The sequence below is a fragment of the Colias philodice genome, chromosome 9 (assembly GCF_061535455.1).
Source record: "Colias philodice isolate Cphi_HAF_F1 chromosome 9, ilColPhil1 Martin Lab GWU primary, whole genome shotgun sequence".
In the NCBI taxonomy this organism is placed as follows: Eukaryota; Metazoa; Arthropoda; class Insecta; order Lepidoptera; family Pieridae; genus Colias; species Colias philodice.
In genome coordinates this window covers 427,716-450,574 of record NC_143094.1, presented here as the reverse complement: position 1 = coordinate 450,574, position 22,859 = coordinate 427,716, and the positions used below count along the sequence as shown (strand labels likewise).

The 22,859-nt window shown below is 44.6% G+C and overlaps 1 protein-coding gene across 1 annotated transcript in view; it reads left to right on the top strand.

Annotated features, from left to right (window-relative positions):
* The window catches only part of Vps13D (vacuolar protein sorting 13D), a 74,200-nt gene that overhangs the window by 25,313 nt on the left and 26,028 nt on the right, over nt 1-22,859 (top strand). The window lies entirely within an intron of this gene.

Sequence of the window (22,859 nt, the reverse complement as noted above, 5' to 3'; positions counted from 1 at the left end):
AGTATAATCATACTGTGATGTCATGAATCACGACATTTCACATCGCATCACATCGTATTATTATATCACATCACAACACGACACATCGCATACTAATATTATTATCAAATCACGTCACTTAGCATCACGTCACGTTACATAATATCACGTCACGTAGCAGCTTACTGACCTGTTAAAGCACCTGTAAAAGCTCCCTGACCTGTTAAAGCACCAGTAAAAGCTCCCTGACCTGTTAAAGCTCCCTCACCTGTTAAAGCACCTGTTACAGCTTCCTGACCGGTAAAAGTAACTATTTTAGCTCCCTGACCTGATAAAACATCTGTAGCAGCTCCCTGACCTGATAAAACATCTGTAGCAGCTCCCTGACCTGTTAAAGCACCTGTAAAAGCTCCCTGATCTGTTTAAGCACCTGTAAAAGCTCCCTGACCCGTTTAAGCACCTGTTATAGCTTCTTGACCGGTAAAAGCATCTGTAATAACTCCCTGACCTGTTAAGTCATCTGTTATAGCTCCCTGACCTGTTAAAGCACCTGTAAAAGCTCCATGACCTGTTAAAGCACTTGTTAAAGCTCCTTGACCTGTTAATATATCTGTTTCAGCTCCCTGACCTGTTAAAGCACCTGTAGCAGCTCCCTGACCTGTAAAAGGACCTGTAAAAGCTCCCTGACCTGTTAAAGCACCTGTAAAAGCTCCCTGATCTGTTTAAGCACCTGTAAAAGCTCCCTGACCCGTTTAAGCACCTGTTATAGCTTCTTGACCGGTAAAAGCATCTGTAATAACTCCCTGACCTGTTAAGTCATCTGTTATAGCTCCCTGACCTGTTAAAGCACCTGTAAAAGCTCCATGACCTGTTAAAGCACCTGTTAAAGCTCCTTGACCTGTTAATATATCTGTTTCAGCTCCCTGACCTGTTAAAGCACCTGTTGCAGCTCCCTGACCTGTAAAAGCACCTGTAAAAGCTCCCTGACCTGTTCAAGCACCTGTAAAAGCTTCCTGACCTGTGAAAGCACCTGTTAAAGCTCCCTGACCTGTGAAAGCACCTGTAAAAGCTCCCTGACCTGTTAAAGCACCTGTTACAGCTTCTTGACCGGTAAAAGTAACTATTATAGCTCCCTGACCTGTAAAAGCACCTGTAAAAGCTTCCTGACACGTTTAAGCACGTGTTAGCTCCTTGACCGGTAAAAGCATCTGTTATAACTCCCTGACCTGTTAAGTCATCTGTTATAGTTCCCTGACCTGATAAAACATCTATAAAAGCTCCCTGACCTGTAAAAGCACCTTTAGCAGCTCCCTGACCTGTAAAAGCACCTGTAAAAGCTCCCTGACCTGTTAAAGCACCTGTTAAAGCACCTGTTAAAGCACCTGTTAAAGCTCCCTGACCTGTTAAAGCACCTGTTAAAGCTCCCTGACCTGTTAAGTCATCTGTTATAGCTCCCTGACGTGATAAAACATCTGTAAAAGCTCCCTGACCTGTAAAAGCACCTGTAGCAGCTCCCTGACCTGTTAAAGCACCTGTAAAAGCTCCCTGACCTGTTAAAGCACATGTTAAAGCTCCTTGACCTGTTAATATATCTGTTTCAGCTCCCTGACCTGTTAAAGCACCTGTAGCAGCTCCCTGACCTGTAAAAGCACCTGTAAAAGCTCCCTGACCTGTTCAAGCACCTGTAAAAGCTTCCTGACCTGTGAAAGCACCTGTTAAAGCTCCCTGACCTGTTTAAGCACCTGTAAAAGCTCCCTGTCACGTTTAAGCACCTGTTATAGCTCCTTTACCGGTAAAAGCATCTGTTATAACTCCTTGACCTGTTAAGTCATCTGTTATAGCTCCCTGACCTGATAAAACATCTATAAAAGCTCCCTGACCTGTTAAAGCACCTGTAAAAGCTCCCTTACCTGTTAAAGCACCTGTAAAAGCTCTCTGACATGTTAAAGCACCTGTAACAGCTTCCTGACCGGTAAAAGTAACTATTATAGCTCCCTAACCTGTTAAGTCATCTGTTATAGCTCCCTGACGTGATAAAACATCTATAAAAGCTCCCTGACCTGTTAAAGCACCTGTAATAGCTCCCTGACCTGTTAAAGCACCTGTTAAAGCTCCCTGACCTGTTAAAGCACCTGTAGCAGCTCCCTGACCTGTTAAAGCACCTGTAGCAGCTCCCTGACCTGTAAAAGCACCTGTTATAGCTTCTTGACTGGTAAAAGCATCTGTAATAACTCCCTGACCTGTTAAGTCATCTGTTATAGCTCCCTGACCTGTTAAAGAACCTGTAAAAGCTCCATGACCTGTTAAAGCACCTGTAAAGCTTCCCTGACCTGTTAAAGCACCTGTTAAAGCTCCTTGACCTGTTAATATATCTGTTTCAGCTCCCTGACCTGTTAAAGCACCTGTAGCAGCTCCCTGACCTGTTAAAGCACCTGTAGCAGCTCCCTGACCTGTAAAAGCACCTGTAAAAGCTCCCTGACCTGTTCAAGCACCTGTAAAAGCTTCCTGACCTGTGAAAGCACCTGTTAAAGCTCCCTGACCTGTGAAAGCACCTGTAAAAGCTTCCTGACCTGTGAAAGCACCTGTTAAAGCTCCCTGACCTGTAAAAGCACCTGTAAAAGCTTCCTGACACGTTTAAGCACGTGTTATAGCTCCTTGACCGGTAAAAGCATCTGTTATAACTCCCTGACCTGTTAAGTCATCTGTTATAGCTCCCTGACCTGATAAAACATCTATAAAAGCTCCCTGACCTGTAAAAGCACCTTTAGCAGCTCCCTGACCTGTAAAAGCACCTGTAAAAGCTCCCTGACCTGTTAAAGCACCTGTTAAAGCTCCCTGACCGACCTGTTAAGTCATCTGTTATAGCTCCCTGACGTGATAAAACATCTGTAAAAGCTCCCTGACCTGTAAAAGCACCTGTAGCAGCTCCCTGACCTGTAAAAGCACCTGCAAAAGCTCCCTGATCTGTTCAAGCACCTGTAAAAGCTTCCTGACACGTTAAAGCACGTGTTATAGCTCCTTGACCGGTAAAAGCATCTGTTATAACTCCCTGACCTGTTAAGTCATCTGTTATAGCTCCCTGACCTGATAAAACATTTATCAAAGCTCCCTGACCTGTAAAAGCACCTTTAGCAGCTCCCTGACCTGTAAAAGCACCTGTAAAAGCTCCCTCACCTGTTAAAGCACCTGTTAAAGCTCCCTGACCTGTTAAGTCATCTGTTATAGCTCCCTGACGTGATAAAACATCAATCAAAGCTCCCTGACCTGTTATAGCTCCTGTAAAAGCTCACTAACCTGTTTAAGAACCTGTAAAAGCTCCCTGACCTGTTAAAGCACCTGTTACAGCTTCCTGACCGGTACAAGTAACTATTATAGCTCCCTGACCTGTAAAAGCACCTGTAAAAGCTTCCTGACACGTTTAAGCACGTGTTATAGCTCCTTGACCGGTAAAAGCATCTGTTATAACTCCCTGACCTGTTAAGTCATCCGTTATAGCTCCCTGACCTGATAAAACATCTATAAAAGCTCCCTGACCTGTAAAAGCACCTGTAGAAGCTCCCTGACCTGTTAAAGCACCTGTTAAAGCTCCCTGACCTGTTAAGTCATCTGTTATAGCTCCCTGACGTGATAAAACATCTATAAAAGCTCCCTGACCTGTTAAAGCACCTGTAATAGCTCCCTAACCTGTTAAAGCACCTGTAAAAGCTCCCTGACCTGTTAAAGCACCTGTTACAGCTTCCTGACCGGTAAAAGTAACTATTATAGCTCCCTGACCTGTAAAAGCACCTGTAAAAGCTCCCTGACCTGTTAAAGCACCTGTAAAAGCTCCCTGATTTGTTAAAGCACCTGTTAAAGCTCCCTGACCTGTTAAAGCACCTGTTAAAGCTCCCTGACCTGTTAATATATCTGTTTCAGCTCCCTGACCTGTTAAAGCACCTGTAGCAGCTCCCTGTCCTGTAAAAGCACCTGTAAAAGCTCCCTGACCTGTTAAAGCACCTGTTAAAGCTCCCTGACCTGATAAAGCACCTGTTACAGCTTCCTGACCGGTAAAAGTAACTATTATAGCTCCCTGACCTGATAAAACATCTGTAGCAGCTCCCTGTCCTGTAAAAGCACCTGTTAAATATCCCTGACCTGTTCATGCACCTGTAAAAGCTCTCTGACCTGTTTAAGCACCTGTAAAAGCTCCCTGACACGTTTAAGCACCTGTTATAGCTCCTAGACCGGTAAAAGCATCTGTTATAACTCCCTGACCTGTTAAGTCATCTGTTATAGCTCACTGACCTGATAAAACATCTATAAAAGCTCCCTGACCTGATAAAACATCTATAAAAGCTCCCTGACCTGATAAAGCACCTGACCTGTTAAAGCACCTGTAAAAGCTCTTTCACCTGTTAAAGCACCTGTTACAGCTTCCTGACCGGTAAAAATAACTATTATAGCTCCATGACCTGTTAAAGCACCTGTTAAAGCTCCTTGACCTGTTAATATATCTGTTTCAGCTCCCTGACCTGTTAAAGCACCTGTTGCAGCTCCCTGACCTGTAAAAGCACCTGTAAAAGCTCCCTGACCTGTTCAAGCACCTGTAAAAGCTTCCTGACCTGTGAAAGCACCTGTTAAAGCTCCCTGACCTGTGAAAGCACCTGTAAAAGCTCCCTGACCTGTTAAAGCACCTGTTACAGCTTCTTGACCGGTAAAAGTAACTATTATAGCTCCCTGACCTGTAAAAGCACCTGTAAAAGCTTCCTGACACGTTTAAGCACGTGTTAGCTCCTTGACCGGTAAAAGCATCTGTTATAACTCCCTGACCTGTTAAGTCATCTGTTATAGTTCCCTGACCTGATAAAACATCTATAAAAGCTCCCTGACCTGTAAAAGCACCTTTAGCAGCTCCCTGACCTGTAAAAGCACCTGTAAAAGCTCCCTGACCTGTTAAAGCACCTGTTAAAGCACCTGTTAAAGCACCTGTTAAAGCTCCCTGACCTGTTAAAGCACCTGTTAAAGCTCCCTGACCTGTTAAGTCATCTGTTATAGCTCCCTGACGTGATAAAACATCTGTAAAAGCTCCCTGACCTGTAAAAGCACCTGTAGCAGCTCCCTGACCTGTTAAAGCACCTGTAAAAGCTCCCTGACCTGTTAAAGCACATGTTAAAGCTCCTTGACCTGTTAATATATCTGTTTCAGCTCCCTGACCTGTTAAAGCACCTGTAGCAGCTCCCTGACCTGTAAAAGCACCTGTAAAAGCTCCCTGACCTGTTCAAGCACCTGTAAAAGCTTCCTGACCTGTGAAAGCACCTGTTAAAGCTCCCTGACCTGTTTAAGCACCTGTAAAAGCTCCCTGTCACGTTTAAGCACCTGTTATAGCTCCTTTACCGGTAAAAGCATCTGTTATAACTCCTTGACCTGTTAAGTCATCTGTTATAGCTCCCTGACCTGATAAAACATCTATAAAAGCTCCCTGACCTGTTAAAGCACCTGTAAAAGCTCCCTTACCTGTTAAAGCACCTGTAAAAGCTCTCTGACATGTTAAAGCACCTGTAACAGCTTCCTGACCGGTAAAAGTAACTATTATAGCTCCCTAACCTGTTAAGTCATCTGTTATAGCTCCCTGACGTGATAAAACATCTATAAAAGCTCCCTGACCTGTTAAAGCACCTGTAATAGCTCCCTGACCTGTTAAAGCACCTGTTAAAGCTCCCTGACCTGTTAAAGCACCTGTAGCAGCTCCCTGACCTGTTAAAGCACCTGTAGCAGCTCCCTGACCTGTAAAAGCACCTGTTATAGCTTCTTGACTGGTAAAAGCATCTGTAATAACTCCCTGACCTGTTAAGTCATCTGTTATAGCTCCCTGACCTGTTAAAGAACCTGTAAAAGCTCCATGACCTGTTAAAGCACCTGTAAAGCTTCCCTGACCTGTTAAAGCACCTGTTAAAGCTCCTTGACCTGTTAATATATCTGTTTCAGCTCCCTGACCTGTTAAAGCACCTGTAGCAGCTCCCTGACCTGTTAAAGCACCTGTAGCAGCTCCCTGACCTGTAAAAGCACCTGTAAAAGCTCCCTGACCTGTTCAAGCACCTGTAAAAGCTTCCTGACCTGTGAAAGCACCTGTTAAAGCTCCCTGACCTGTGAAAGCACCTGTAAAAGCTTCCTGACCTGTGAAAGCACCTGTTAAAGCTCCCTGACCTGTAAAAGCACCTGTAAAAGCTTCCTGACACGTTTAAGCACGTGTTATAGCTCCTTGACCGGTAAAAGCATCTGTTATAACTCCCTGACCTGTTAAGTCATCTGTTATAGCTCCCTGACCTGATAAAACATCTATAAAAGCTCCCTGACCTGTAAAAGCACCTTTAGCAGCTCCCTGACCTGTAAAAGCACCTGTAAAAGCTCCCTGACCTGTTAAAGCACCTGTTAAAGCTCCCTGACCGACCTGTTAAGTCATCTGTTATAGCTCCCTGACGTGATAAAACATCTGTAAAAGCTCCCTGACCTGTAAAAGCACCTGTAGCAGCTCCCTGACCTGTAAAAGCACCTGCAAAAGCTCCCTGATCTGTTCAAGCACCTGTAAAAGCTTCCTGACACGTTAAAGCACGTGTTATAGCTCCTTGACCGGTAAAAGCATCTGTTATAACTCCCTGACCTGTTAAGTCATCTGTTATAGCTCCCTGACCTGATAAAACATTTATCAAAGCTCCCTGACCTGTAAAAGCACCTTTAGCAGCTCCCTGACCTGTAAAAGCACCTGTAAAAGCTCCCTCACCTGTTAAAGCACCTGTTAAAGCTCCCTGACCTGTTAAGTCATCTGTTATAGCTCCCTGACGTGATAAAACATCAATCAAAGCTCCCTGACCTGTTATAGCTCCTGTAAAAGCTCACTAACCTGTTTAAGAACCTGTAAAAGCTCCCTGACCTGTTAAAGCACCTGTTACAGCTTCCTGACCGGTACAAGTAACTATTATAGCTCCCTGACCTGTAAAAGCACCTGTAAAAGCTTCCTGACACGTTTAAGCACGTGTTATAGCTCCTTGACCGGTAAAAGCATCTGTTATAACTCCCTGACCTGTTAAGTCATCCGTTATAGCTCCCTGACCTGATAAAACATCTATAAAAGCTCCCTGACCTGTAAAAGCACCTGTAGAAGCTCCCTGACCTGTTAAAGCACCTGTTAAAGCTCCCTGACCTGTTAAGTCATCTGTTATAGCTCCCTGACGTGATAAAACATCTATAAAAGCTCCCTGACCTGTTAAAGCACCTGTAATAGCTCCCTAACCTGTTAAAGCACCTGTAAAAGCTCCCTGACCTGTTAAAGCACCTGTTACAGCTTCCTGACCGGTAAAAGTAACTATTATAGCTCCCTGACCTGTAAAAGCACCTGTAAAAGCTCCCTGACCTGTTAAAGCACCTGTAAAAGCTCCCTGATTTGTTAAAGCACCTGTTAAAGCTCCCTGACCTGTTAAAGCACCTGTTAAAGCTCCCTGACCTGTTAATATATCTGTTTCAGCTCCCTGACCTGTTAAAGCACCTGTAGCAGCTCCCTGTCCTGTAAAAGCACCTGTAAAAGCTCCCTGACCTGTTAAAGCACCTGTTAAAGCTCCCTGACCTGATAAAGCACCTGTTACAGCTTCCTGACCGGTAAAAGTAACTATTATAGCTCCCTGACCTGATAAAACATCTGTAGCAGCTCCCTGTCCTGTAAAAGCACCTGTTAAATATCCCTGACCTGTTCATGCACCTGTAAAAGCTCTCTGACCTGTTTAAGCACCTGTAAAAGCTCCCTGACACGTTTAAGCACCTGTTATAGCTCCTAGACCGGTAAAAGCATCTGTTATAACTCCCTGACCTGTTAAGTCATCTGTTATAGCTCACTGACCTGATAAAACATCTATAAAAGCTCCCTGACCTGATAAAACATCTATAAAAGCTCCCTGACCTGATAAAGCACCTGACCTGTTAAAGCACCTGTAAAAGCTCTTTCACCTGTTAAAGCACCTGTTACAGCTTCCTGACCGGTAAAAATAACTATTATAGCTCCCTGACCTGATAAAACATCTGTAGCAGCTCTCTGACATGTTAAAGCACCTGTAAAAGCTCCCTGACCTGTTTAAGCACCTGTAAAAGCTCCCTGACACGTTTAAGCACCTGTCATAGCTCCTTTACCGGTAAAAGCATCTGTTATAACTCCTTGACCTGTTAAGTCATCTGTTATAGCTCCCTGACCTGATAAAACATCTATAAAAGCTCCCTGACCTGTTAAAGCACCTGTAAAAGCTCCCTTACCTGTAAAAGCACCTGTTATAGCTTTTTGACCGGTAAAAGCATCTGTAATAACTCCCTGACCTGTTAAGTCATCTGTTATAGCTCCCTGACCTGTTAAAGAACCTGTAAAAGCTCCATGACCTGTTAAAGCACCTGTTAAAGCTCCCTGACCTGTTAAAGCACCTGTTTAAGCTCCCTGACCTGTTAAAGCACCTGTTACAGCTTCCTGACCGGTACAAGTAACTATTATAGCTCCCTGACCTGTAAAAGCACCTGTTATAGCTTTTTGACCGGTAAAAGCATCTGTAATAACTCCCTGACCTGTTAAGTCATCTGTTATAGCTCCCTGACCTGTTAAAGAACCTGTAAAAGCTCCATGACCTGTTAAAGCACCTGTAAAAGCTCCCTGACCTGTTAAAGCACCTGTTAAAGCTCCTTGACCTGTTAATATATCTGTTTCAGCTCCCTGACCTGTTAAAGCACCTGTAGCAGCTCCCTGACCTGTTAAAGCACCTGTAGCAGCTCCCTGACCTGTAAAAGCACCTGTAAAAGCTCCCTGACCTGTTCAAGCACCTGTAAAAGCTTCCTGACCTGTGAAAGAACCTGTTAAAGCTCCCTGACCTGTGAAAGCACCTGTAAAAGCTTCCTGACCTGTGAAAGCACCTGTTAAAGCTCCCTGACCTGTTAAAGCACCTGTTACAGCTTCCTGACCGGTACAAGTAACTATTATAGCTCCCTGACCTGTAAAAGCACCTGTTATAGCTTTTTGACCGGTAAAAGCATCTGTAATAACTCCCTGACCTGTTAAGTCATCTGTTATAGCTCCCTGACCTGTTAAAGAACCTGTAAAAGCTCCATGACCTGTTAAAGCACCTGTTAAAGCTCCCTGACCTGTTAAAGCACCTGTTTAAGCTCCCTGACCTGTTAAAGCACCTGTTACAGCTTCCTGACCGGTACAAGTAACTATTATAGCTCCCTGACCTGTAAAAGCACCTGTTATAGCTTTTTGACCGGTAAAAGCATCTGTAATAACTCCCTGACCTGTTAAGTCATCTGTTATAGCTCCCTGACCTGTTAAAGAACCTGTAAAAGCTCCATGACCTGTTAAAGCACCTGTAAAAGCTCCCTGACCTGTTAAAGCACCTGTTAAAGCTCCTTGACCTGTTAATATATCTGTTTCAGCTCCCTGACCTGTTAAAGCACCTGTAGCAGCTCCCTGACCTGTTAAAGCACCTGTAGCAGCTCCCTGACCTGTAAAAGCACCTGTAAAAGCTCCCTGACCTGTTCAAGCACCTGTAAAAGCTTCCTGACCTGTGAAAGAACCTGTTAAAGCTCCCTGACCTGTGAAAGCACCTGTAAAAGCTTCCTGACCTGTGAAAGCACCTGTTAAAGCTCCCTGACCTGTTAAAGCACCTGTTACAGCTTCCTGACCGGTACAAGTAACTATTATAGCTCCCTGACCTGTAAAAGCACCTGTAAAAGCTTCCTGACACGTTTAAGCACGTGTTATAGCTCCTTGACCGGTAAAAGCATCTGTTATAACTCCCTGACCTGTTAAGTCATCCGTCATAGCTCCCTGACCTGATAAAACATCTATAAAAGCTCCCTGACATGTAAAAGCACCTGTAGAAGCTCCCTGACCTGTTTAGCACCTGTAAAAGCTCCCTGACCTGTTAAAGCACCTGTAAAAGCTCCCTGACCTGTTAAAGCACCTGTAAAAGCTCCCTGCCCTGTGAAAGCACCTGTTAAAGCTCCCTGACCTGTTAAAGCACCTGTAAAAGCTCCCTGACCTGTTTAAGCACCTGTTAAAGCTCCTTGACCTGTTAATATATCTGTTTCAGCTCCCTGACCTGTTAAAGCACCTGTAGCAGCTACTGATCTGTTAAAGCACCTGTAGCAGCTCCCTGACCTGTAAAAGCACCTGTAAAAGCTCCCTGACCTGTGAAAGCACCTGTAAAAGCTTCCTGACCTGTGAAAGCACCTGTTAAAGCTCCCTGACCTGTTAAAGCACCTGTTACAGCTTCTTGACCGGTAAAAGTAACTATTATAGCTCCCTGACCTGTAAAAGCACCTGTAAAAGCTTCCTGACACGTTTAAGCATGTGTTATAGGTCCTTGACCGGTAAAAGCACCTGTTTAAGCTCCCTGACCTGTTAAGTCATCTGTTATAGCTCCCTGACGTGATAAAACATCTGTTAAAGCTCCCTGACCTGTAAAAGCACCTGTAGCAGCTCCCTGACCTGTAAAAGCACCTGCAAAAGCTCCCTGACCTGTTAAAGCACCTGTAAAAGCTCCCTGACCCGTTTAAGCACCTGTTATAGCTTCTTGACCCGTAAAAGCATCTGTAATAACTCCCTGACCTGTTAAGTCATCTGTTATAGCTCCCTGACCTGTTAAAGAACCTGTTAAAGCTCCCTGACCTGTGAAAGCACCTGTAAAAGCTTCCTGACCTGTGAAAACACCTGTTAAAGCTCCCTGACCTGTTAAAGCACCTGTAAAAGCTTCCTGACCTGTTAAAGCACCTGTTACAGCTTCCTGACCGGTAAAAGTAACTATTATAGCTCCCTGACCTGTAAAAGCTCCCTGACCAGTTAAAGCACCTGTAAAAGCTCCCTGACCTGTTAAAGCACCTGTTAAATCTCCCTGACCTGTTAATATATCTGTTTCAGCTCCCTGACCTGTTAAAGCACCTGTAGCAGCTCCCTGTCCTGTAAAAGCACCTGTAAAAGCTCCCTGACCTGTTAAAGCAGTAAAAGCTCCCTGACCCGTTTAAGCACCTGTTATAGCTTCTTGACCCGTAAAAGCATCTGTAATAACTCCCTGACCTGTTAAGTCATCTGTTATAGCTCCCTGACCTGTTAAAGAACCTGTAAAAGCTCCATGACCTGTTAAAGCACCTGTAAAAGCTCCCCGACCTGTTAAAGCACTTGTTAAAACTCCTTGACCTGTTAATATATCTGTTTCAGCTCCCTGACCTGTAAAAGCACCTGTAGCAGCTCCCTGACCTGTTAAAGCACCTGTAGCAGCTATCTGACCTGTAAAAGCACCTGTAAAAGCTCCCTGACCTGTAAAAGCACCTGTTAAAGCTCCCTGACCTGTAAAAGCACCTGTAAAAGCTTCCTGACCTGTGAAAGCACCTGTTTAAGCTCCCTGACCTGTTAAAGCATGTGTTATAGGTCCTTGACCGGTAAAAGCACCTGTTTAAGCTCCCTGACCTGTTAAGTCATCTGTTATAGCTCCCTGACGTGAAAAAACATCTGTAAAAGCTCCCTGACCTGTAAAAGCACCTGTAGCAGCTCCCTGACCTGTAAAAGCACCTGCAAAAGCTCCCTGACCTGTTCAAGCACCTGTTAAAGCTCCCTGACCTGTTAAGTCATCTGTTATAGCTTCCTGACCGGTAAAAGTAACTATTATAGCTCCCTGACCTGATAAAACATCTGTAGCAGCTCCCTGTCCTGTAAAAGCACCTGTTAAATATCCCTGACCTGTTCATGCACCTGTAAAAGCTCCCTGACCTGTTTAAGCACCTGTAAAAGCTCCCTGACACGTTTAAGCACCTGTTATAGCTCCTTGACCGGGAAAAGCATCTGTTATAACTCCCTGACCTGTTAAGTCATCTGTTATAGCTCCCTGACCTGATAAAACATCTGTAGCAGCTCCCTGACCTGATAAAACATCTATAAAAGCTCCCTGACCTGTTAAAGCACCTGTAAAAGCTCCCTGACCTGTTAAAGCACCTGTAAAAGCTCTTTCACCTGTTAAAGCACCTGTTACAGCTTCCTGACCGGTAAAAGTAACTATTATAGCTCCCTGACCTGATTAAACATCTGTAGCAGCTCTCTGACATGTTAAAGCACCTGTAAAAGCTCCCTGACCTGTTTAAGCACCTGTAAAAGCTCCCTGACACGTTTAAGCACTTGTTATAGCTCCTTTACCGGTAAAAGCATCTGTTATAACTCCTTGACCTGTTAAGTCATCTGTTATAGCTCCCTGACCTGATAAAACATCTATAAAAGCTCCCTGACCTGTTAAAGCACCTGTAAAAGCTCCCTTACCTGTTAAAGCACCTGTAAAAGCTCTCTGACATGTTAAAGCACCTGTAACAGCTTCCTGACTGGTAAAAGTAACGATTATAGCTCTCTAACCTGTTAAGTCATCTGTTATAGCTCCCTGACGTGATAAAACATCTATAAAAGCTCCCTGACCTGTTAAAGCACCTGTAATAGCTCCCTGACCTGTTAAAGCACCTGTTAAAGCTCCCTGACCTGTTAAAGCACCTGTAGCAGCTCCCTGACCTGTTAAAGCACCTGTAGCAGCTCCCTGACCTGTTAAAGCACCTGTAGCAGCTCCCTGACCTGTTAAAGCACCTGTAGCAGCTCCCTGACCTGTTAAAGCACCTGTAGCAGCTCCCTGACCTGTAAAAGCACCTGTAGCAGCTCCCTGACCTGTAAAAGCACCTGTTATAGCTTCTTGACCGGTAAAAGCATCTGTAATAACTCCCTGACCTGTTAAGTCATCTGTTATAGCTCCCTGACCTGTTAAAGAACCTGTAAAAGCTCCATGACCTGTTAAAGCACCTGTTAAAGCTCCCTGACCTGTTAAAGCACCTGTAGCAGCTCCCTGACCTGTTAAAGCACCTGTAGCAGCTCCCTGACCTGTTAAAGCACCTGTAAAAGCTCCCTGACCTGTTCAAGCACCTGTAAAAGCTTCCTGATCTGTGAAAGCACCTGTTAAAGCTCCCTGACCTGTGAAAGCACCTGTAAAAGCTTCCTTACCTGTGAAAGCACCTGTTAAAGCTCCCTGACCTGTGAAAGCACCTGTTAAAGCTCCCTGACCTGTTAAAGCACCTGTTACAGCTTCTTGACCGGTAAAAGTAACTTTTATAGCTCCCTGACCTGTAAAAGCACCTGTAAAAGCTTCCTGACACGTTTAAGCACGTGTTATAGCTCCTTGACCGGTAAAAGCATCTGTTATAACTCCCTGACACGTTTAAGCACGTGTTATAGCTCCCTGACCTGATAAAACATCTATAAAAGCTCCCTGACCTGTAAAAGCACCTTTAGCAGCTCCCTGACCTGTAAAAGCACCTGTAAAAGCTCCCTGACCTGTTAAAGCACCTGTTAAAGCTCCCTGACCTGTTAAGTCATCTGTTATAGCTCCCTGACGTGATAAAACATCTGTAAAAGCTCCCTGACCTGTAAAAGCACCTGTAGCAGCTCCCTTACCTGTTAAGTCATCTGTTATAGCTCCCTGACCTGATAAAACATCTATAAAAGCTCCCTGACCTGTAAAAGCACCTGTTAAAGCTCCCTGAACTGTGAAAGCACCTGTTAAAGCTCCCTGACCTGTAAAAGCACCTGTTATAGCTTCTTGACCGGTAAAAGCATCTGTAATAACTCCCTGACCTGTTAAGTCATCTGTTATAGCTCCCTGACCTGTTAAAGAACCTGTAAAAGCTCCATGACCTGTTAAAGCACCTGTAAAAGCTCCCTGACCTGTTAAAGCACCTGTTAAAGCTCCATGACCTGTTAAAGCACCTGTAAAAGCTCCCTGACCTGTTAAAGCACCTGTAGCAGCTCCCTGACCTGTAAAAGCACCTGTTATAGCTTCTTGACCGGTAAAAGCATCTGTAATAACTCCCTGACCTGTTAAGTCATCTGTTATAGCTCCCTGACCTGTTAAAGAACCTGTAAAAGCTCCATGACCTGTTAAAGCACCTGTAAAAGCTCCCTGACCTGTTAAAGCACCTGTTAAAGCTCCTTGACCTGTTAATATATCTGTAAAAGCTCCCTGACCTGTTAAAGCACCTGTAAAAGCTCCCTGACCTGTTAAAGCACCTGTAAAAGCTCCCTGCCCTGTGAAAGCACCTGTTAAAGCTCCCTGACCTGTTAAAGCACCTGTAAAAGCTCCCTGACCTGTTAAAGCACCTGTTAAAGCTCCTTGACCTGTTAATATATCTGTTTCAGCTCCCTGACCTGTTAAAGCACCTGTAGCAGCTACTGATCTGTTAAAGCACCTGTAGCAGCTCCCTGACCTGTAAAAGCACCTGTAAAAGCTCCCTGACCTGTGAAAGCACCTGTAAAAGCTTCCTGACCTGTGAAAGCACCTGTTAAAGCTCCCTGACACGTTTAAGCATGTGTTATAGGTCCTTGACCGGTAAAAGCACCTGTTTAAGCTCCCTGACCTGTTAAGTCATCTGTTATAGCTCCCTGACGTGATAAAACATCTGTTAAAGCTCCCTGACCTGTAAAAGCACCTGTAGCAGCTCCCTGACCTGTAAAAGCACCTGCAAAAGCTCCCTGACCTGTTAAAGCACCTGTAAAAGCTCCCTGACCCGTTTAAGCACCTGTTATAGCTTCTTGACCCGTAAAAGCATCTGTAATAACTCCCTGACCTGTTAAGTCATCTGTTATAGCTCCCTGACCTGTTAAAGAACCTGTTAAAGCTCCCTGACCTGTGAAAGCACCTGTAAAAGCTTCCTGACCTGTGAAAACACCTGTTAAAGCTCCCTGACCTGTTAAAGCACCTGTAAAAGCTTCCTGACCTGTTAAAGCACCTGTTACAGCTTCCTGACCGGTAAAAGTAACTATTATAGCTCCCTGACCTGTAAAAGCTCCCTGACCAGTTAAAGCACCTGTAAAAGCTCCCTGACCTGTTAAAGCACCTGTTAAATCTCCCTGACCTGTTAATATATCTGTTTCAGCTCCCTGACCTGTTAAAGCACCTGTAGCAGCTCCCTGTCCTGTAAAAGCACCTGTAAAAGCTCCCTGACCTGTTAAAGCAGTAAAAGCTCCCTGACCCGTTTAAGCACCTGTTATAGCTTCTTGACCCGTAAAAGCATCTGTAATAACTCCCTGACCTGTTAAGTCATCTGTTATAGCTCCCTGACCTGTTAAAGAACCTGTAAAAGCTCCATGACCTGTTAAAGCACCTGTAAAAGCTCCCCGACCTGTTAAAGCACTTGTTAAAACTCCTTGACCTGTTAATATATCTGTTTCAGCTCCCTGACCTGTAAAAGCACCTGTAGCAGCTCCCTGACCTGTTAAAGCACCTGTAGCAGCTATCTGACCTGTAAAAGCACCTGTAAAAGCTCCCTGACCTGTAAAAGCACCTGTAAAAGCTTCCTGACCTGTGAAAGCACCTGTTTAAGCTCCCTGACCTGTTAAAGCATGTGTTATAGGTCCTTGACCGGTAAAAGCACCTGTTTAAGCTCCCTGACCTGTTAAGTCATCTGTTATAGCTCCCTGACGTGAAAAAACATCTGTAAAAGCTCCCTGACCTGTAAAAGCACCTGTAGCAGCTCCCTGACCTGTAAAAGCACCTGCAAAAGCTCCCTGACCTGTTCAAGCACCTGTTAAAGCTCCCTGACCTGTTAAGTCATCTGTTATAGCTTCCTGACCGGTAAAAGTAACTATTATAGCTCCCTGACCTGATAAAACATCTGTAGCAGCTCCCTGTCCTGTAAAAGCACCTGTTAAATATCCCTGACCTGTTCATGCACCTGTAAAAGCTCCCTGACCTGTTTAAGCACCTGTAAAAGCTCCCTGACACGTTTAAGCACCTGTTATAGCTCCTTGACCGGGAAAAGCATCTGATATAACTCCCTGACCTGTTAAGTCATCTGTTATAGCTCCCTGACCTGATAAAACATCTGTAGCAGCTCCCTGACCTGATAAAACATCTATAAAAGCTCCCTGACCTGTTAAAGCACCTGTAAAAGCTCCCTGACCTGTTAAAGCACCTGTAAAAGCTCTTTCACCTGTTAAAGCACCTGTTACAGCTTCCTGACCGGTAAAAGTAACTATTATAGCTCCCTGACCTGATTAAACATCTGTAGCAGCTCTCTGACATGTTAAAGCACCTGTAAAAGCTCCCTGACCTGTTTAAGCACCTGTAAAAGCTCCCTGACACGTTTAAGCACTTGTTATAGCTCCTTTACCGGTAAAAGCATCTGTTATAACTCCTTGACCTGTTAAGTCATCTGTTATAGCTCCCTGACCTGATAAAACATCTATAAAAGCTCCCTGACCTGTTAAAGCACCTGTAAAAGCTCCCTTACCTGTTAAAGCACCTGTAAAAGCTCTCTGACATGTTAAAGCACCTGTAACAGCTTCCTGACTGGTAAAAGTAACGATTATAGCTCTCTAACCTGTTAAGTCATCTGTTATAGCTCCCTGACGTGATAAAACATCTATAAAAGCTCCCTGACCTGTTAAAGCACCTGTAATAGCTCCCTGACCTGTTAAAGCACCTGTTAAAGCTCCCTGACCTGTTAAAGCACCTGTAGCAGCTCCCTGACCTGTTAAAGCACCTGTAGCAGCTCCCTGACCTGTTAAAGCACCTGTAGCAGCTCCCTGACCTGTTAAAGCACCTGTAGCAGCTCCCTGACCTGTAAAAGCACCTGTAGCAGCTCCCTGACCTGTAAAAGCACCTGTTATAGCTTCTTGACCGGTAAAAGCATCTGTAATAACTCCCTGACCTGTTAAGTCATCTGTTATAGCTCCCTGACCTGTTAAAGAACCTGTAAAAGCTCCATGACCTGTTAAAGCACCTGTTAAAGCTCCCTGACCTGTTAAAGCACCTGTAGCAGCTCCCTGACCTGTTAAAGCACCTGTAGCAGCTCCCTGACCTGTTAAAGCACCTGTAGCAGCTCCCTGACCTGTTAAAGCACCTGTAGCAGCTCCCTGACCTGTTAAAGCACCTGTAAAAGCTCCCTGACCTGTTCAAGCACCTGTAAAAGCTTCCTGATCTGTGAAAGCACCTGTTAAAGCTCCCTGACCTGTGAAAGCACCTGTAAAAGCTTCCTTACCTGTGAAAGCACCTGTTAAAGCTCCCTGACCTGTGAAAGCACCTGTTAAAGCTCCCTGACCTGTTAAAGCACCTGTTACAGCTTCTTGACCGGTAAAAGTAACTTTTATAGCTCCCTGACCTGTAAAAGCACCTGTAAAAGCTTCCTGACACGTTTAAGCACGTGTTATAGCTCCTTGACCGGTAAAAGCATCTGTTATAACTCCCTGACACGTTTAAGCACGTGTTATAGCTCCCTGACCTGATAAAACATCTATAAAAGCTCCCTGACCTGTAAAAGCACCTTTAGCAGCTCCCTGACCTGTAAAAGCACCTGTAAAAGCTCCCTGACCTGTTAAAGCACCTGTTAAAGCTCCCTGACCTGTTAAGTCATCTGTTATAGCTCCCTGACGTGATAAAACATCTGTAAAAGCTCCCTGACCTGTAAAAGCACCTGTAGCAGCTCCCTTACCTGTTAAGTCATCTGTTATAGCTCCCTGACCTGATAAAACATCTATAAAAGCTCCCTGACCTGTAAAAGCACCTGTTAAAGCTCCTTGACCTGTGAAAGCACCTGTTAAAGCTCCCTGACCTGTAAAAGCACCTGTTATAGCTTCTTGACCGGTAAAAGCATCTGTAATAACTCCCTGACCTGTTAAGTCATCTGTTATAGCTCCCTGACCTGTTAAAGAACCTGTAAAAGCTCCATGACCTGTTAAAGCACCTGTAAAAGCTCCCTGACCTGTTAAAGCACCTGTTAAAGCTCCATGACCTGTTAAAGCACCTGTAAAAGCTCCCTGACCTGTTAAAGCACCTGTAGCAGCTCCCTGACCTGTAAAAGCACCTGTTATAGCTTCTTGACCGGTAAAAGCATCTGTAATAACTCCCTGACCTGTTAAGTCATCTGTTATAGCTCCCTGACCTGTTAAAGAACCTGTAAAAGCTCCATGACCTGTTAAAGCACCTGTAAAAGCTCCCTGACCTGTTAAAGCACCTGTTAAAGCTCCTTGACCTGTTAATATATCTGTAAAAGCTCCCTGACCTGTTAAAGCACCTGTAAAAGCTCCCTGACCCGTTTAAGCACCTGTTATAGCTTCTTGACCCGTAAAAGCATCTGTAATAACTCCCTGACCTGTTAAGTCATCTGTTATAGCTCCCTGACCTGTTAAAGAACCTGTAAAAGCTCCATGACCTGTTAAAGCACCTGTTACAGCTTCCTGACCGGTACAAGTAACTATTATAGCTCCCTGACCTGTAAAAGCACCTGTTATAGCTTCTTGACCGGTAATAGCATCTGTAATAACTCCCTGACCTGTTAAGTCATCTGTTATAGCTCCCTGACCTGTAAAAGAACCTGTAAAAGCTCCATGACCTGTTAAAGCACCTGTAAAAGCTCCCTGACCTGTTAAAGCACCTGTAGCAGCTCCCTGACCTGTAAAAGCACCTGTTATAGCTTCTTGACCGGTAAAAGCATCTGTCATAACTCCCTGACCTGTTAAGTCATCTGTTATAGCTCCCTGACCTGTTAAAGAACCTGTAAAAGCTCCATGACCTGTTAAAGCACCTGTAAAAGCTCCCTGACCTGTTAAAGCACCTGTAGCAGCTCCCTGTCCTGTAAAAGCACCTGTAAAAGCTCCCTGACCTGTTAAAGCAGTAAAAGCTCCCTGACCCGTTTAAGCACCTGTTATAGCTTCTTGACCCGTAAAAGCATCTGTAATAACTCCCTGACCTGTTAAGTCATCTGTTATAGCTCCCTGACCTGTTAAAGAACCTGTAAAAGCTCCATGACCTGTTAAAGCACCTGTAAAAGCTCCCCGACCTGTTAAAGCACTTGTTAAAACTCCTTGACCTGTTAATATATCTGTTTCAGCTCCCTGACCTGTAAAAGCACCTGTAGCAGCTCCCTGACCTGTTAAAGCACCTGTAGCAGCTATCTGACCTGTAAAAGCACCTGTAAAAGCTCCCTGACCTGTAAAAGCACCTGTAAAAGCTTCCTGACCTGTGAAAGCACCTGTTTAAGCTCCCTGACCTGTTAAAGCATGTGTTATAGGTCCTTGACCGGTAAAAGCACCTGTTTAAGCTCCCTGACCTGTTAAGTCATCTGTTATAGCTCCCTGACGTGAAAAAACATCTGTAAAAGCTCCCTGACCTGTAAAAGCACCTGTAGCAGCTCCCTGACCTGTAAAAGCACCTGTAAAAGCTCCCTGACCTGTTAAAGCACCTGTAAAAGCTCCCTGACCTGTTAAGTCATCTGTTATAGCTTCCTGACCGGTAAAAGTAACTATTATAGCTCCCTGACCTGATAAAACATCTGTAGCAGCTCCCTGTCCTGTAAAAGCACCTGTTAAATATCCCTGACCTGTTCATGCACCTGTAAAAGCTCCCTGACCTGTTTAAGCACCTGTAAAAGCTCCCTGACACGTTTTAGCACCTGTTATAGCTCCTTGACCGGGAAAAGCATCTGTTATAACTCCCTGACCTGTTAAGTCATCTGTTATAGCTCCCTGACCTGATAAAACATCTGTAGCAGCTCCCTGACCTGATAAAACATCTATAAAAGCTCCCTGACCTGTTAAAGCACCTGTAAAAGCTCCCTGACCTGTTAAAGCACCTGTAAAAGCGCTTTCACCTGTTAAAGCACCTGTTACAGTTTCCTGACCGGTAAAAGTAACTATTATAGCTCCCTGACCTGATTAAACATCTGTAGCAGCTCTCTGACATGTAAAAGCACCTGTAAAAGCTCCCTGACCTGATTAAGCACCTGTAAAAGCTCCCTGACCTGTTAAAGCACCTGTTAAAGCTCCTTGACCTGTTAATATATCTGTAAAAGCTCCCTGACCTGTTAAAGCACCTGTAAAAGCTCCCTGACCCGTTTAAGCACCTGTTATAGCTTCTTGACCCGTAAAAGCATCTGTAATAACTCCCTGACCTGTTAAGTCATCTGTTATAGCTCCCTGACCTGTTAAAGAACCTGTAAAAGCTCCATGACCTGTTAAAGCACCTGTTACAGCTTCCTGACCGGTACAAGTAACTATTATAGCTCCCTGACCTGTAAAAGCACCTGTTATAGCTTCTTGACCGGTAATAGCATCTGTAATAACTCCCTGACCTGTTAAGTCATCTGTTATAGCTCCCTGACCTGTAAAAGAACCTGTAAAAGCTCCATGACCTGTTAAAGCACCTGTAAAAGCTCCCTGACCTGTTAAAGCACCTGTAGCAGCTCCCTGACCTGTAAAAGCACCTGTTATAGCTTCTTGACCGGTAAAAGCATCTGTCATAACTCCCTGACCTGTTAAGTCATCTGTTATAGCTCCCTGACCTGTTAAAGAACCTGTAAAAGCTCCATGACCTGTTAAAGCACCTGTAAAAGCTCCCTGACCTGTTAAAGCACCTGTAGCAGCTCCCTGTCCTGTAAAAGCACCTGTAAAAGCTCCCTGACCTGTTAAAGCAGTAAAAGCTCCCTGACCCGTTTAAGCACCTGTTATAGCTTCTTGACCCGTAAAAGCATCTGTAATAACTCCCTGACCTGTTAAGTCATCTGTTATAGCTCCCTGACCTGTTAAAGAACCTGTAAAAGCTCCATGACCTGTTAAAGCACCTGTAAAAGCTCCCCGACCTGTTAAAGCACTTGTTAAAACTCCTTGACCTGTTAATATATCTGTTTCAGCTCCCTGACCTGTAAAAGCACCTGTAGCAGCTCCCTGACCTGTTAAAGCACCTGTAGCAGCTATCTGACCTGTAAAAGCACCTGTAAAAGCTCCCTGACCTGTAAAAGCACCTGTAAAAGCTTCCTGACCTGTGAAAGCACCTGTTTAAGCTCCCTGACCTGTTAAAGCATGTGTTATAGGTCCTTGACCGGTAAAAGCACCTGTTTAAGCTCCCTGACCTGTTAAGTCATCTGTTATAGCTCCCTGACGTGAAAAAACATCTGTAAAAGCTCCCTGACCTGTAAAAGCACCTGTAGCAGCTCCCTGACCTGTAAAAGCACCTGTAAAAGCTCCCTGACCTGTTAAAGCACCTGTAAAAGCTCCCTGACCTGTTAAGTCATCTGTTATAGCTTCCTGACCGGTAAAAGTAACTATTATAGCTCCCTGACCTGATAAAACATCTGTAGCAGCTCCCTGTCCTGTAAAAGCACCTGTTAAATATCCCTGACCTGTTCATGCACCTGTAAAAGCTCCCTGACCTGTTTAAGCACCTGTAAAAGCTCCCTGACACGTTTTAGCACCTGTTATAGCTCCTTGACCGGGAAAAGCATCTGTTATAACTCCCTGACCTGTTAAGTCATCTGTTATAGCTCCCTGACCTGATAAAACATCTGTAGCAGCTCCCTGACCTGATAAAACATCTATAAAAGCTCCCTGACCTGTTAAAGCACCTGTAAAAGCTCCCTGACCTGTTAAAGCACCTGTAAAAGCGCTTTCACCTGTTAAAGCACCTGTTACAGTTTCCTGACCGGTAAAAGTAACTATTATAGCTCCCTGACCTGATTAAACATCTGTAGCAGCTCTCTGACATGTAAAAGCACCTGTAAAAGCTCCCTGACCTGATTAAGCACCTGTAAAAGCTCCCTGACACGTTAAAGCACCTGTTATAGCTCCTTTACCGGTAAAAGCATCTGTTATAACTCCTTGACCTGTTAAGTCATCTGTTATAGCTCCCTGACCTGATAAAACATCTTTAAAAGCTCCCTGACCTGTTAAAGCACCTGTAAAAGCTCCCTTACCTGTTAAAGCACCTGTAAAAGCTCTCTGACATGTTAAAGCACCTGTAACAGCTTCCTGACTGGTAAAAGTAACGATTATAGCTCCCTAACCTGTTAAGTCATCTGTTATAGCTCCCTGACGTGATAAGACATCTATAAAAGCTCCCTGACCTGTTAAAGCACCTTTAATAGCTCCCTGACCTGTTAAAGCACCTGTTAAAGCTCCCTGACCTGTTAAAGCTCCCTGACCTGTTAAAGCACCTGTAGCAGCTCCCTGACCTGTTAAAGCACCTGTAGCAGCTCCCTGACCTGTAAAAGCACCTGTAAAAGCTCCCTGACCCGTTTAAGCACCTGTTATAGCTTCTTGACCGGTAAAAGCATCTGTAATAACTCCCTGACCTGTTAAGTCATCTGTTATAGCTCCCTGACCTGTTAAAGAACCTGTAAAAGCTCCATGACCTGTTAAAGCACCTGTTAAAGCTCCCTGACCTGTTAAAGCACCTGTAGCAGCTCCCTGACCTGTTAAAGCACCTGTAGCAGCTCCCTGACCTGTAAAAGCACCTGTCAAAGCTCCCTGACCTGTTCAAGCACCTGTAAAAGCTTCCTGACCTGTGAAAGCACCTGTTAAAGCTCCCTGACCTGTGAAAGCACCTGTTAAAGCTCCCTGACCTGTGAAAGCACCTGTTAAAGCTCCCTGACCTGTTAAAGCACCTGTTACAGCTTCTTGACCGGTAAAAGTAACTTTTATAGCTCCCTGACCTGTAAAAGCACCTGTAAAAGCTTCCTGACACGTTTAAGCACGTGTTATAGCTCCTTGACCGGTAAAAGCATCTGTTATAACTCCCTGACATGTTAAAGCACGTGTTATAGCTCCCTGACCTGATAAAACATCTATAAAAGCTCCCTGACCTGTAAAAGCACCTTTAGCAGCTCCCTGACCTGTAAAAGCTCCCTGACCTGTTAAAGCACCTGTAAAAGCTCCCTGCCCTGTGAAAGCACCTGTAAAAGCTCCCTGACCTGTTAAAGCACTTGTTACAGCTTCCTGACCGGTAAAAGTAACTATTTTAGCTCCCTGACCTGTAAAAGCTTCTGTAAAAGCTCCCTGACACGTTTAAGCACCTGTTATAGCTCCCTGA